The sequence below is a fragment of the Orbicella faveolata genome, unplaced genomic scaffold (assembly GCF_042242905.1).
Source record: "Orbicella faveolata isolate gen_17 unplaced genomic scaffold, um_ofav_v1 contig_1, whole genome shotgun sequence".
NCBI classification, from domain to species: Eukaryota; Metazoa; Cnidaria; class Anthozoa; order Scleractinia; family Merulinidae; genus Orbicella; species Orbicella faveolata.
In genome coordinates, this window is record NW_028301536.1 from 36,899,685 (window position 1) to 36,914,625 (window position 14,941).

The following is a 14,941-nucleotide window of genomic DNA, read 5'->3' on the forward strand; positions in this document are numbered from 1 at the left end:
CATGTCTGGAGAGCAGGTAAGCTTCTACACATTGCCCATTCATAGCTTAATAATCAGAGGATTTTTTGATGCGCCCCACAGGTGCCCTGACATCTGTAACGACTGGCAACATGAATAAAAGGTATCTGTGTTGGTTTTCCTGTCATTTCTTCAATGCGTGTCCGGTTTGAATCGTTTAGGCGTGGTCGATTTCCGAGAGGCTTTGGACCTAGTTATAAAGATGGCGGTTTATCCCAGTTTTCCGATCACGCGTCAAGAACAGTTTCTGAATGGCAACTTGGTCCCAGTCCTAACTAAAATTCAACCGCTCTTGAATAATGACCAGTGCTTGAAGACACCAACAAGAACAAAAATGCGAGGGCGCCCTTTGGCATCGGCTAGGAAACACATATAGAGCTTCCACAGTTACATGTATTGGAGATCTTTCTGGAATTGCTGATAATCTTGTTCATAATTTGCTAATCCATTTTAGTACGCTTCAGGATCCTTACTCAGACACCTTGGGGATTGGAGACGATATCGAGGAGTCTGATTCCGCCACTTTCTCTGTCATTACTGTTTGTGAGGAGAGCACAATGCCAGCCACGGTGTGTGTAGAGGTCTCAAGCACTGGTGAGGGGTCAAAAACAGTATCTTTGCAGACCCATTCGTCCCAAGCCTCGGTACCAGAAGAAGAGATTAGTATATGGGTTGACGGGATGGAGGAACAAAACAGCAAATGGCAGAAATTAAACGAAGCTGTCCACAGCATATCAGGTGGCCGGTACAGCCCTATAATGTCCACCCTGAACACTACCTGGGACGACGTCCCTGACACCCAGCAGCGATATTACATCCGCGAAGCTAAAGAGACTATAGCGACCTCATTGTCTGTCATCACTCCCGGCCAAGAAGAACTGGTTTGGAAGGCGTTACAAACGGAGGTGCTTTTGGATCCAAACAGAGACAACCAAGGAAAGCGCAAACGTTTTGATCCCAACTCTGGTCTTGTCGGCATTTTAGTCAAGGCCTATGGGCAAGCAGGTCATTGGCAAACAAAGCAACAGATCCTTTCCCTCTTTGCAGACGACTTTTCAAGAGCTGAGCTTCAAGAGATGATCCCTGGGCTCTCCAAATGGCGCATTGATCGCCAGCATGCAACAGAAGCCGGAAAAGGCCAACCAGTCCCCGAAATTCCTAGTTTCTGTACAAGAATTGAGCACGAAACGGTGGATCATTTCATTGAATATATCTCCAGACCAGAATTTGTCCAGGACGGGGCGTTCGGGACAAAAACTCTCAAGCTTGACTCGGGAGAGAAGATTATCATACGCATCATCAGAAAATATTTAGACTATTGTAAAGAACAAGAGTTCGAGCCAGCGAGCCAGCGTTCTCTCTACCGAATGAGTGAGGTTTGTTCGGCCTCTATGCGGAAATCCCTTCAGGGACTTGACAACACCACTGCAGAGGGTAAAGAGGCATTTGACCAGGTATTTTTGATGTTGGAGGGCTTAGCAGATCAGGGCATCAGCGTGACTGCCACTCAGAAATTACTAAAGGAAGAAAAAAGGTACTTGAAGAATGATTTCAAGACACACATCGGACGAGGTGAACATTGTGGTGATCACTGCACGATCCACGCACTAAGTGACAGTAGTGCGTGGGAGTTTAGGAGCGAATGTGATCACAAACACTGCTACGAATTTGAGCGCTGTGAGAGTCTAGAAGGAGTACTGAGAGAGGTGGCAGAGATGCAAGACAAAGCGGACATGACAGAAGAGGTGAGGGGTAGGTTGAGGTTTGAGTACACAGAGTGTGTGCGCAACATACAGGCTTGGAAAGCTCACTTGCTACGGTCAAGTAACCAGGACGAAGCCAAGCAACATATCCTCCAGACGTTAGGCGAGAACTCGTGTCTTTTCATAATGGACTGGGCAATGAAGTTTCTGCCTGTGCAATACAGAGAACAGATGAGTGATTTTTTTGGCAAGAAGGGAAGAAGCTGGCATATCAGCGCAGTAATCACTAGAGCAACAATGGAGAGCAAGCATGAAGTCGAGTGTTTTGTACACATTTTCAACAACTGCTCCCAAAATAGCTTTGCCGTTCTTTCAATCATAGAGGACTTGCTGCACAAAGTCAAACAGGAGTATTCAGTTGTGACAACAGCCTACCTCCGATCAGATAACGCTGGATGTTACCACAATGGGCATCTGTTGCTAAGTCTCAGAGAAGTGGGCGTGAGAACCGGTGTCAGGCCAGTGCGATATGATTTCTCAGAGCCCCAGGCTGGTAAGGACATCTGCAATAGGAAGACTGCTGCTATGAAAGCACACATAAAGCGCTGGGTTAACGAGAGGCACGACGTCGTCACTGCTGAGGATATGAAAACACCACTAGAATCCCATGGTGGTATCAAAGGGTGCAGAGCAGCGATCGTCGAGGTGGACACGACCAGGGAGAGAAACAACGATGGCAAGATACCAGGTATTAGTGTGTTGAACAATTTCCAGTATGAGGAGTGTGGCATCCGTGTGTAGAAAGCGTACGACATCGGCCCTGGACGCCTCATCCCCTGTAGTGGTCTTGGAGTTACACCACAAGGAGATACTGGGCTAAGGGTGATAAAGCCATTTGGTCAAGCTACACACAGGGAAGTGTGGGTGAGAGCGTCAGACACCAGTCCGAGATCTACTCTTGCCAAGAGACTGGATGCGTCCTCACGTTCAAGACCCAAGCAGAGGCAGACAACCATATGGACACGGGCAAGCACCGTCTTGAGGTTGACTGCGAGTCCATGTATGACCGCGTTAGGAGAAAATGGGCGGGAATTACGACAGGGGTGACGTTTGCTCTGGATGTGCCATCAACCTCATCGCAAGGTCAGGATAGTGGCAGCGCTGTTAGAGGATATGACCCTAGACCATTGAGGTAGGCTCTGAAGATAACAAAACGACCCACCAGAATGACTGATAACGTCAAGACCTTCTTGATGAAGAAATTTGAAGAGGGTGCAAGAACTGGAAACAAGGCCGATCCTGTGCAGGTAGCGAGGGAGATGAAGACCCTCAGAAATAAAGACGGAGAGCTCACGTTCAAGCCCGAAGAGTGGAGGACTGCGCAGCAAGTCAGCAGCCTGTTTTCACGTCAGACAGCGGCGCTGCGTCATAGGGGTATTGATGCGGAGGAAATCCCTGAGGAAGACATCGAGGCCGCAGAGTCGGAAATGGCCCTTAACACCCTTAGAAGTTTGGTGATGGATGATATGAGTAAACCAAGCCATCCAATCATCGTGGGTGTTAGCAATATCTGCGAACTTGTAAAGAACAAGAACCTTGACTCACTCAAACTGGCGGTTCTGAAAGAAATCTGCGATCAGCTACACTGGACGACAAGTGGACCACTGTTAAGAAAAAGGACTTTCTTTGAGGCCATTGAAAGATTTTCTGAGAGTTGCGCATGTTTTCAAAAATAACGTCACATGGTTTCAGTAGGGAGGATCTCTTTGCTTCTACCCCCATCTTCTCTACTGGGGCCTTTTAGATAGGTGCAGGGACCCTTACATAACAGGGTTTATAAATACTTGTAAAATTGTAAACAATATAAGACTGAAAACTGAATGAATGCTTTGGTAAACACAGTAAAACGAAAACTGCAAGGATTTTTACGTATTGCTAAAAGCCAGCTGTCCGTTGCCATGCTTAAATGCTATCATGGATAAAACCAATCCGGGTTTTCTTCATCGACGAAAAAGCTGTGCTTAAAGAAATAGGAGGAAGATTTCAGCAGTAAGAAACACGGATTGATCAGCTTTAGTAACGTTGTGTCACTTTCCCAGCCAGGAATCTATTACGTAACAGTGTATTAAGTTTCGACTCACTAATTTGCACAGCCATGTTACTTCATGTTCGAATTACATTTCCTCTTCCACCGAACTGACTGTCATTTCGGCAACTTGTTTGCCTTCCATCACATGTGGTGAAAAAGTAACCCTGGTAGATTCCAAAACTGTTCACTAACTTACAAAACACAATCTTGAGTCTGTCTGGCATACTAATTTGCATGTCCGTGGTTATTAAAATGACAGAATTCGATTCGCGAACTGTCATGTTCGTTGTGGACTGTCAACGTCTGCAAGATCGAAACAACAGCAGTACCAAAAACAAGAACTTAAAGAAAATTTGTTTCATTAGGTGTAGGGTCATCATCGCTTGAATATAATATCAACAAATACGCGAAGTTTTCCCGGGGAAAAATCGACAACATGCAAATTAGTCAAATTTGAAGAAAGCTTACGGGGGGGGGATTTTGACCCACCAAATGACAAAATACGCGGTTGAAGTATAGCCACCTATCTGGAAAAGTTATATTTTTCTCTTAGTCATAGTAAAAAAGCCAATAAACGCCTCCAACATGTCGCAAATCAAGAGGAAATTTTTCGCGGAAAAACTACAATTATGCAAATTAGGAAATTAGGTTAAAGTCGCGAGAAAGCTCACGCGACAGGATTTTAACTTGCCAAATGAGAGTTTGCGTATTTTTAAAGACTTTAAGACAGACTAATAAAAACTAGTTTTGATCTGGAAATAAACTGCCGCACTTTAGAGAAAACCAGCTTTGAAAATTGCCAAAATTCTTTTTACTTACGATAGCCTCTAAGTGATGACATTTGGAACCACTCCAAAGCAAGTTATTTTTAACCAAATTAGTTTATATTGGAGATGTGAGCTGTTTATAGGCTGGGAAGTATGTACAGTTCGTATAAATGAATAAGACTAATGCGAAAAACGTAAAATCATTCGTGGAAGTTTACCCAAATTTCCCGTCTCACGTGCCAAAATAGCACCAAAAACTAGGGGGTGGTCTAAATTCTATGAAATTTATTTTATTTTACTAAAAATACCACCGGTCGTTATCTTATCTGATAGAGGAAAAACGCTGATAGTTTGGAGGGAATCGGCCGACCTCGATCCGTGGACCCTGCCTGGTCCTTACTGACAGTGACACATAAGTGTCAAAAGGCAGTGGACTCGAACTAAGTGTGGCGTACACACTGTTCGACTAATGAAAACAAGTCCAGTCATAATATCCCGGGGCATTGCTCTTTCTAGGAATATTAAATTAATCAACCAGCACTTTTAATTTTGTATCTCAATTATCTCGAGCTGAGGACTACATACATGGTTAGATGACCAGGTAAGCTATTCATTTGCTATCCTACAATTAAGTCCTAAAGTCTTGTTGTGATTGCAGCCAGGAATTTATTACGTAACAGTGTATTAAGTTTCGACTCACTAATTTGCACAGCCATGTTACTTCATGTTCGAATTACTAAGTGTGGCGTACACACTGTTCGACTAATGAAAACAAGTCCAGTCATAATATCCCGGGGCATTGCTCTTTCTAGGAATATTAAATTAATCAACCAGCACTTTTAATTTTGTATCTCAATTATCTCGAGCTGAGGACTACATACATGGTTAGATGACCAGGTAAGTTACTCATTTGCTATCCTACAATTAAGTCCTAAAGTCTTGTTGTGATTGCAACGTTCTAAACTAGAGCTGACGAGCCATTAACACAAGATTCAGCGAGAATAATTTGCTACTTTTTGGTATCGATACAAGATCTGCAAATTTGTTCTATGTATACATTTTTCGAAGCAGCAATCAGGCTTAGAACTGAGCCATTATTTTAGACTGCTAAAGAAAATGAATAAGCGTCCGCATTCTTTGAGAGTTAACAACTGACACTCTCAAAGCTAACTCAACTCTGGCCGCTAATTAAGTGATACCAATTGACGAAGGGTTATAATCTATAACATCGCTACGAAGCCGTCTTTGATAGGAAACTAATTGCAAAAGTAGACTTAAGATAACAGTTGTGCCGGAGTCAGACCAGCGTGTTTCGCTTTCAGAATGAAACATTGCATTTTGCTATCTCTTTTGATGTTACATCGATCGTATATCATTCTGGTGTCGTAGCCTTTCCCAAAACTCGCCCGGGGTGAAGATTAGGAAAGTTTTAGAACATGGTTAATAAGCGGTGCAGGTGTGTTCGGTGGAATGGAATATTTTCCCACTTTATCTTTCTCCTCCCGCTTTATCTTCCCATAGACACGTAAGCTTAAACATCGCTGTGTGCGTTTTACTCGCTTTGAGTACGTTGCACGCTTGTAGAAGGTACAATAGATACTCAGTCAACAAGAAACGCTTATCTCATGTTATGTTTTGCTCGTGGACAGTAGTGTTGTGTTAATTTCTTATCATCCCGCCCGCTTCCCCATAACCCGCTTTACGATACTCGATCAACAACAAACGCTTTTAGAACGAGAGAAACATACAGCTTGTTATCTTTTTTAGGGTTACATGTATGCGGTAATGGCATAGTTTTATCCCGCTTTATCGTCCCAGAGAGAACACAAACATCATTTTCTGTTATGTTAATTAATTGCGAAAATCGTAATTTTTTTAAAATCCGCCAGCCGGCACTAGTAGGTGGAATTAGCATTACAAAGAGGTGCAAAATATCGCAAAGTCAGTTGTTATGTTCTATGACAAATGGCAAACCAAACATTTTTGCGGGGATATTGTAGGTTGCTAAGGGACGGACCATTAGAAAAGCGATAGGGGGGTGGACTTTTTCAGCTTGCAGGAGTGTTTTTTTTTTTCCACGTCCACCGCCTCTGCAGTATTTTGTTTTGTTTTTTTCGGAGTCAAGTCCCCTGCAAGAAATTTTTTTGTTGGTGGCGGGGGAAGGAGGGGGTGACTATATTTACTGTCGCAATCTTAATCTTGAACCTCGCCACAATCTGATTGCCTAGAACAGGGTTCAAACAATATTTCTTATCTTTCACACAGTCATTTTGCTTCGCTGTCAAAATTATACTCGGGGGAAACAACCAAGTATCAGACACAGGTAATTGCTATTGCATATGGAGCTGCATTGCATTTTTTGTTTGATGTTTAGGGAAATATCAATTTTATTTATTCATTTTCCTTGTAATAAAATTCATTCTTGGCATGCAGTGAATGTCCAGTAGTAAATATGGGGCCAAAGGGCCTAGCCTTTTTTTTTTTCTTTTTTTTTAATTTAAATCGTTGTTATTTCTTTTTTTATTGTAGTTAGGCAGATAGGTAAATAGTCCAGTAACTTTGTTGACTGATGGAAAAACCGTGTATAAATGAACTTATCCAATCTTCTCTTCTCTTCTCTTCTCTTCTCTTCTCTTCTCTTCTCTTCTCTTCTCTTCTCTTCTCTTCTCTTCTCTTCGCTTCGCTTCGCTTCGCTTCTCTTCTCCTCTCCTCTCTTCTCTTCTATTCTCTTCTCTTCGCTTCTCTTCTCTTCTCTTCTCTTATCTTATGTTGTCTTATCCTCTAGGGGGGTCTGGGGGTATCCCCCCCCTCCAGAGTGTTTGGAACGTTTTTCACGATTTTCAGCCGATAAATTATAAATTTAATTTATCGATCAGACTTGAATGATAATGCGTCGCTTACTTTGTCATAAAGCTAAAATAGATTAAAACAGCCCATACTGAACGTATCAGTTGTGTGAACACCTCCATGAATGCCTTTGTCCTACGTTGATCTTGGCAGCCATCTTAGTGGAAGTGTCACGGTTCCCCATGGGTGTGCACATTTTTACTGTGTCCACAATCGTCATTTATACATCTCAGTTATGAAATGACTCCTTTATGTTGAGGCTTTCAAACCACGGTATGCACTTGCTTAATTGCAAACGTCTCAAGCAGGATGGCTGTTTATAGCATATGGTTTTTTATCACTCTTAAGCCATGGTTATCCGTAAGGATGTTTGGCTACCAGTGTCGGTGATGAGGTTGCTGCGCACAAAATGTTCATCCTTGAAAAAGAAAAAATGGCAATATCCATAGTCAGTGAAAGTGGTTGATAGTTTTGCGGTCGAACGGGAGCGTGTATTTCGACTATCAGCGACAACGTATTATGTGCCGTTTGACAAGGGAATCGTGAAGGTATATTCTGAAGGGGGTAAATAGTAAGGGGATCTCCCGCCTTGTCAAACAAAGCAATTCTGTGTAGGCAAAGTTTCCATTGCTCTTCAATACCCGTGGATGTGGTTTTATAACAGCCGTTCAAATGATCAGAAACGTCGTTGAGCAAGTCTCAAATGGCACAAGTGCTGTCTGGTGTTTGCACCGACTAGATACACCACACTCTTTGTTGGAATGCCCTGTAAAAGAGCTTTCAAAAGAAGTCATAGCGATCGTAATGTGATCGAATCGGGAGTAAAATTTGATACAAAAGACAGCTGTAAGAATGTTACAAGTGACATGCTCAGTCGCGCAATTAATCGTTCCAGCTGGTGCTTTACTAATAGTAAATTAACAACGCAGGTTTCCATTACATGGAAAAGAAATAAGTAATATAATATTCCGTTGCGGAGAAATAAATTGTTTTCACTGTTAGAACAAAACAAGCGACTGGATCATTGAGGTATTAAAATGCTTGGATGAAATGCCGCCAGCTGGCCGAGTGGCTCGATAACATCTGTTCAGCAAAATTATTGTGGTGTTGGAAATACAAAAAAATTAAGGTAGGTTCCAAACGAGCTACGCTATTTAGTCTTCAAGGCAGTGATCTCTAAATGTCGGCTATGACGCGGCCTTCTACGAAAACATCTCACTTCGGCGTGAGTACGCGAGCTGTTAGTTATGCCAACTAACTAACAGCAGCTTAAATGCTAACAAAATAGCTAAATTGGAGTTGCAAAATGTTTCATATCTATGTGTCGCTTCTCGTTAAGTTACATTTTAGTTACTTAATATTATTTCCACTCCATGCAGTGATTCCTTGTCGAGCTCTTTTGCATATTGCCACAAAACAAACATTAGTCCGATGCAAAGAGAACTTTTCCCACAGAGTCCTTTACGGAGTTGTTTTTTTTAAACTGAAAGATCATTTCTTTGGCAAGCTTTAGATAGCTTCGAATTCGATTGGAAAAACGCGCCGCATCTCTACAAACATTGACTATTGAGACCCTGTTGTTTAGATATGACTTGACTAGGGTGAGTTGAAAATTTAGCTCCTGACCCCATGAGATTAGCCGCGTTGTTTCATTGTTTTAACAGAATCGTTCTACCCTTTAAAAAGGGTAGAACTATTCTGTGTAGAAATATCATGTTATTTCCCGTTGTTTCTAGCTTGCAACAAGTGAGCAAACTTGATGTGTATTTTTACCGTAAATTTGAACACTTTTCATTGTCTGACAGTTTGACTGACATATTTCGTAAACAATAGACAGGTGAACCAAACTGTGACACTTGGTTAATGTACTAGGGATGTTGTAAAAGTGTGCTAAGTTTCAGGGGAATCGGTGATGTACACTGTAGACTTACCTGCATGGTCCTCCGGTGGGCTCTCTCTTAAACGTTGGACTTGAGTTCGTCTTTGAATATATAAAAAGCTAGGGGCTGGCCAACAGTAGCCGACCATTAAAGCCAGTCTTAGTTGTTTAAACTACTACAGAAAATGACGCAGTTAAGTAATTGACTGGAACGACTGAAAAGACTGGTCAATGTTAAGAATAAGCAAGCGCGATAGCTTTGTCAATAGGCTGATTTAGCAACAGGACGGGAACGTCAGATAACGACTGCAGGTCGCGGGGAATAACCTGGATTCTATTCTATTCTATTCTATATTTGACCATATTTGGGTGTTTGTACTGCGCGCGCCGTCGTCAAGTGACGTTCCCGTTCTCTAAATCAGCCTAATATCGACATTGAGGCCAGTTTACAGAGATCTATCTTAGACGCTAGCAGGGCGTTCCCTCGGAACCTTAAAAAAAAAATCGTCTGGCACTCAGAGTACCAGTTCGTCAGAACAGTGTCTCGAGGAAGAACAAAAGTTTACGGGTACGTTACATTGTTGATTGCGTACTATCTCACACTGATCTACTTGATGTCTCGAAGAAATTTTCCAGTGTTTTTTTGTGAAGCGGTTTAATAAGTCACTGTCGTCACTATAGGAATTGACCATGTATTTATATATATTTTTGGTTGGTAGTGTAATATGTACAATTAGTATATACCACACAAGTGAATAGTACTTTTCGCACACGCTGATTGGCTAGTTTTGAGGTGATTAGCCAAGTACTATTCACCTCCGAGCAGCCGATGGAAAACAAAATCGCTTTCCTTTTCAAATAAAGTTACTCTTAGACAAATAAAGTTACTCTTTGGTCCGCTAGTTATTCAGCTTGTGTGGTATATACTAAAGCAATTATTCACGTCAGTGTCCGTGAAAGTGATGGATATTTACCTCCACTTCGGTGAATAATTGTTAATTATTGTTCAATTTATTAAATCCATTTTGAAATCACTGGTTATCCTTGCAATCTGATTGGCTCTCAGTGGTGCGATTTATTCACGAATCGCACTATTTTTTGCTCTAAATCGAATCTTTTTCTCAGCCAATGAGAATAGGACAGTAAAACAAAACAACCAATCAGATTTCAAGATTAGTTTAAAGTAATCAATAAAATTTCAGGAAAATGAAAGGCAAAAAGCCACTGTGTGGAGAATTTTGTATTTTCTATTGCCAAAACTTTGTTGTTATTATAGCTTTTTTTCCAAAAAAAAATTGACGAATTTAATTAATTACAGTTTCTGAATGACGATTATGAGCTCCTTTAGGCTGAAGACCTACTTTAATGCAAGTTCCCAACTTTCAGTGTCCATTTTGACGAATATTTTGGCGATTTTTCTTCAACATCTGCTCTAGATCCGTATGATACTGAGTCCAGTAAAACATAAACAAACGAAAACCACACAACAACAAATTCAGAGCCATCTCAAGAAGGTAGATGTTTCCAGGTTTCCGGTAGTTTCAAACGAAGCAACAAAAGAGCTCAACTCTGTCGCTGTGAATAAACATAGTGAAAATATGGCCGTCGATAAAACCAGGAACATGGAACATTCCGGAACATCCCGGAACATCGAATAATTATCATAATTACGCGAAAAATATGTAAAATAAAATTTTAAAAAATTAAATCAGACAAAAATAAACTGGTATTAGCTCGGAAAATAGGAACAAAAAAAAAATAAAAAAAGGAAAAAAGAAAGAAAAATGAAAGTGACTGCAATGAGTGAAGGCTCCTCTTCTTTTCCGCCAATTGCGTCACGTCGCTTTTCAGCACTCTGTTTTTCAACACAAACATGGACGATTCTGACTATGAACGCCAGGTAATTCATTGCGTCTCCTTTTTTGATCCCTGATTTGTTCAACATCTGAGGTGTTTGTCTGAGCATCATACAGTTGCTTGTTAAGTCAGTATTCATAGTTTTGTCCTTATTCCATCTTCACGTTGCTATTTATCATCCCCAGTTTTCGCGCCGCTCCGCTAGGAACGCCTGACACTATGACTCACTAAGTGCAGACTCGGCCTTTCCGGAAGCCCGAGTAACAAGCAAGTTATTATTAATAAACTAGTGGTAATCAAAGATTTTTAGAGTAGCGCGTTCACGCGCGGTATTCGCATGTCTGGTTTACTTTGGTGGTGTTCGAATGGCTCGATAGAAAACTGAGTTTGATCGAATGTCAGATAACGATCTGCACGTGAAGTTGAACTAGCGATGAATAGATTATAGGCGAATTTTTGCTGACGTCATTGTTTACATTTTTCCTCATTAACATACGACTTTGCGCATAGAAGGCATTATGCTAGACACGATTTTACTAGAAAAGCTGAAAGAGCTTGTGAAACTTAGTACGTAGTTAAATTTTGGGCTCTTTGGGTGGCTTTCAAAAACATCAATATTTCTGTGTGGCAAAAGCGCTAGTGAGCTCATACATTCTTTGTAAAATTTTGAACTTTTAAACCCTCGTCGCACAAAAAGTATTCAATACATCGCGCTCAAATTCCTTGGGACAGTTAATCGTGCTGTGCCCTTTCAATATGTAGCTCCATCAGAAACTGTATCGCTTATGGTAATGAGGCAAATATTGTAAACAAAGATTCTCCTATAGCCTGCGGTAAAAGTGTTTTTAATTAATTAAGTAATAAATTGTACCGGACAGACTTTTTCCAGGAGATGCATTTGAACTGTTGGCGTCACTTAGAATTCAATTTCAGATCGCCAACACTTGTAACAAATATTTCTAGAGACAATAAAGTTTTGACCAGCGACCCCACAAGACAGCGCGCGCGTCGCCAAATGTTTTTAAATTTTGTGTCTGTATTTGTTCACACTGTCATCAGAGGTCGAGCAGTCCGAACTATTTTAGACAAGAAACTCGATACCGAAGAGTTTCTATTTCTATCTCATGGAGAAACTATTTCTTCATGAGAAATCGTGTATACGCATATCTTTGTATTGACGTAATGAATTGAATAAAGAAACCACACTCGTGTACCCATACTTTTAGGTCTAATTAAGGAGTTCGAACGCCGCCACCTTAGTTTTCTGTGAAGAACGAAATCTGGGAATAAAGGACAGTCATGTGATTAAACTGATAATTAAACTGATTAAACTGATAATTATTGATGATAATTATTCGATGTTCCGGGATGTTCCGGAATGTTCCATGTTCCTGGTTTTATCGACGGCCGTGAAAATACGTCACACTGCACAAAATAGTGAATGAACGAACGTCTTACGAAGCCGGTGCCAGTTCCGCCATCTTGGAAATATCTCAAAACAAATGGCGCCGCAAGAACTTGACAAGGTCCTGAGTATTGAGTCCTACGTCGAGGTTACAAAAAGAAACGGAGATGATAAAGAGCTGGACCCCTTAAAATCATGCCATTGAACGGTATTTAAAAGAAAAAAACGTACTATCCACTGGGCATCGTGTACTCGAGGGAGTTTCACAACTCAAAAGAAATCGATCGCAGAATCGCACAGGATATGCACCTTCAAATTACACCATGTAAATCTAAAATTATCCTTTTAACTTACACCTTTTCACGTTCTTGTTGTTACTATTTGTCTTAATTAGCATTTTTGCCTACTTATTATTCAACTTGCTTTGTAATCATTCATTCAACTGAAGATGACAGAAGCTCTGTCGAAACATGTCTTGCAAACTTAAAAAATTGGTCGTTTTCCTTAAAATATTTACATGTCTGCTGCTATCTAGACCTTCTCCAAAGACAATGAAAAGTCTCAGCCTCAACCACAGAAGAAAGGAAGGCCTTCCATAATTGATTCAGGCGACGAGAATTGAACTTTTATACCTGAAGTGGACTATTTTCGTTCTGACTTCAGATCAGAACTGCTTGTTTCTTTGTCATGCTTGAATGAGTTTTCGTCACATGACATCGTTTTGCATACTAAATGAGACGTAAAGGCGTTTCCGGTTCCTTTCTTTTTAACAAACCGGCTACTGGAAAAATACACCAAAAATCTAAAATTTAAGGCGATAAAATTGTGCAATTTCAAACTGGATCTAATAAAGTGGCAATTGAACTTCGTGTCGTGCAATTTTGGTCTGAAATCATACTTGTGACTTCAAATCGAACTCGCGCTGCGCGCTCGTTCGATTTTGAAATCACGCGTATGATTTCGGACCAAATTGCACTCCACTCTGTTCAATTACCGTTATAAATCACATCGTCGCTAGGGAATTATCCTAGTCTTTCTCTTGAACGTTGGGCTTGGGTACAAACGTAGTTCAATAGGTAAAAAGCCAGCCTCTGGCCACTAGCTAGCAGTCAAATTAAGGCTAGACTAAAGGCGAAAAGAGCGGTCTTTTTTCAGACGAAGTAATATTAACATACATAAATTTGAAATAAGCGCCCCTGGCGTTAATTCGAGGATTTACGGTACGTTGCCGTGTAAGGATCGGAAATTGGCCCAGGGGGATCGCAGACAACCTTGTGAACTCGGATAACTTTGTGAACTCTGATAAAGTTAAGTATATGAATTCACGTGTGATTTGTGCGATACAAATTATATTGGGTACGTTTACCGCTACCTTCATCAAAGCGTAGAGTTCTCATTTTCATTACTACTTTCATTATTTTTTATTTTTTTGTTCTTCACTTTCTCCGCCAATATACGCAATCTAAGTGATTTCCCTCCGTTACATTTACTTTCTGACGGCTTTTTCGTCTTTGGCTTAGCCCATCCATTGCCCTGTGTGGTAAAGTTTGGCCACTCTATCGATATAAAGTTGTTTATAATTTAAATCTCTTTGTTGCCAAACTGACTTTCAGTTAGGCATTAACGATCGTAGGTTCTGGGGTCAGTTTCAAGTATGGGCTTCAAAATTTGAGAGATCTTAGAAATAAACTACTGTGTTCAGCGTGGAATCACTACACCACAAGGAGAGCACCGCGTCTCGCCCGATCCTGTTAGGCGGGGTTAGTAGGCTGGGTGACCAGATACGAATACTCCGTGTTGTAATGTTTTCTTTTTTCTTTTCGTTTTTTTTTTTTTTTTTCTCACTTTTCCCAGGCGATATCAGTGCATGCAAATTCCCAGCCCTGTGTAATGTCTATTTCTTCTTTTTATCAACTATTCAATTCGTTCATATCATCTTGCCATCTCCAATAAGGAAATAAAAACATGTACCGTGTTTCTATCGAGTTATTGAAACACGAGTGGAAGTTTGGGAGATCCAGAAATGCTATGGGAACATCAGCCACAGGCGAGTGTTTCCACAGCTTTTTTGAGTTCTCCCAAACTTTCACGAGTGTTTCTATAACTCGATAGAAACACGGAGAACATGTCTTCTATTTCTTTTAGAAAACACCGCGACCAAAAAAAGGAAAACAACTTGTTAACTTTGATTATCAAAATGTAAATTCTCTTTGCTTGCGCCATCGTTACGTCAACAGCTCGGGCTAGTTTTATGCAGTTCTATCGAGTTATAGAAACACGATTTTTAACCAATCAGCGCGTGTATTTTCTTAGGACTGTTTTCTAACAGCCATTAGTGTGCAGTGGCTGGAGGTCGTCTTGGAAATGACGTTTTTT

At 40.9% G+C, this 14,941-nt stretch overlaps 2 pseudogenes; both read left to right on the forward strand.

Annotated features, from left to right (window-relative positions):
* The window catches only part of LOC149118950 (uncharacterized), a 102,209-nt pseudogene that overhangs the window by 18,297 nt on the left and 68,971 nt on the right, over nucleotides 1-14,941 (forward strand).
* LOC149118953 (uncharacterized) lies at nucleotides 2-3,457 on the forward strand (annotated as a pseudogene).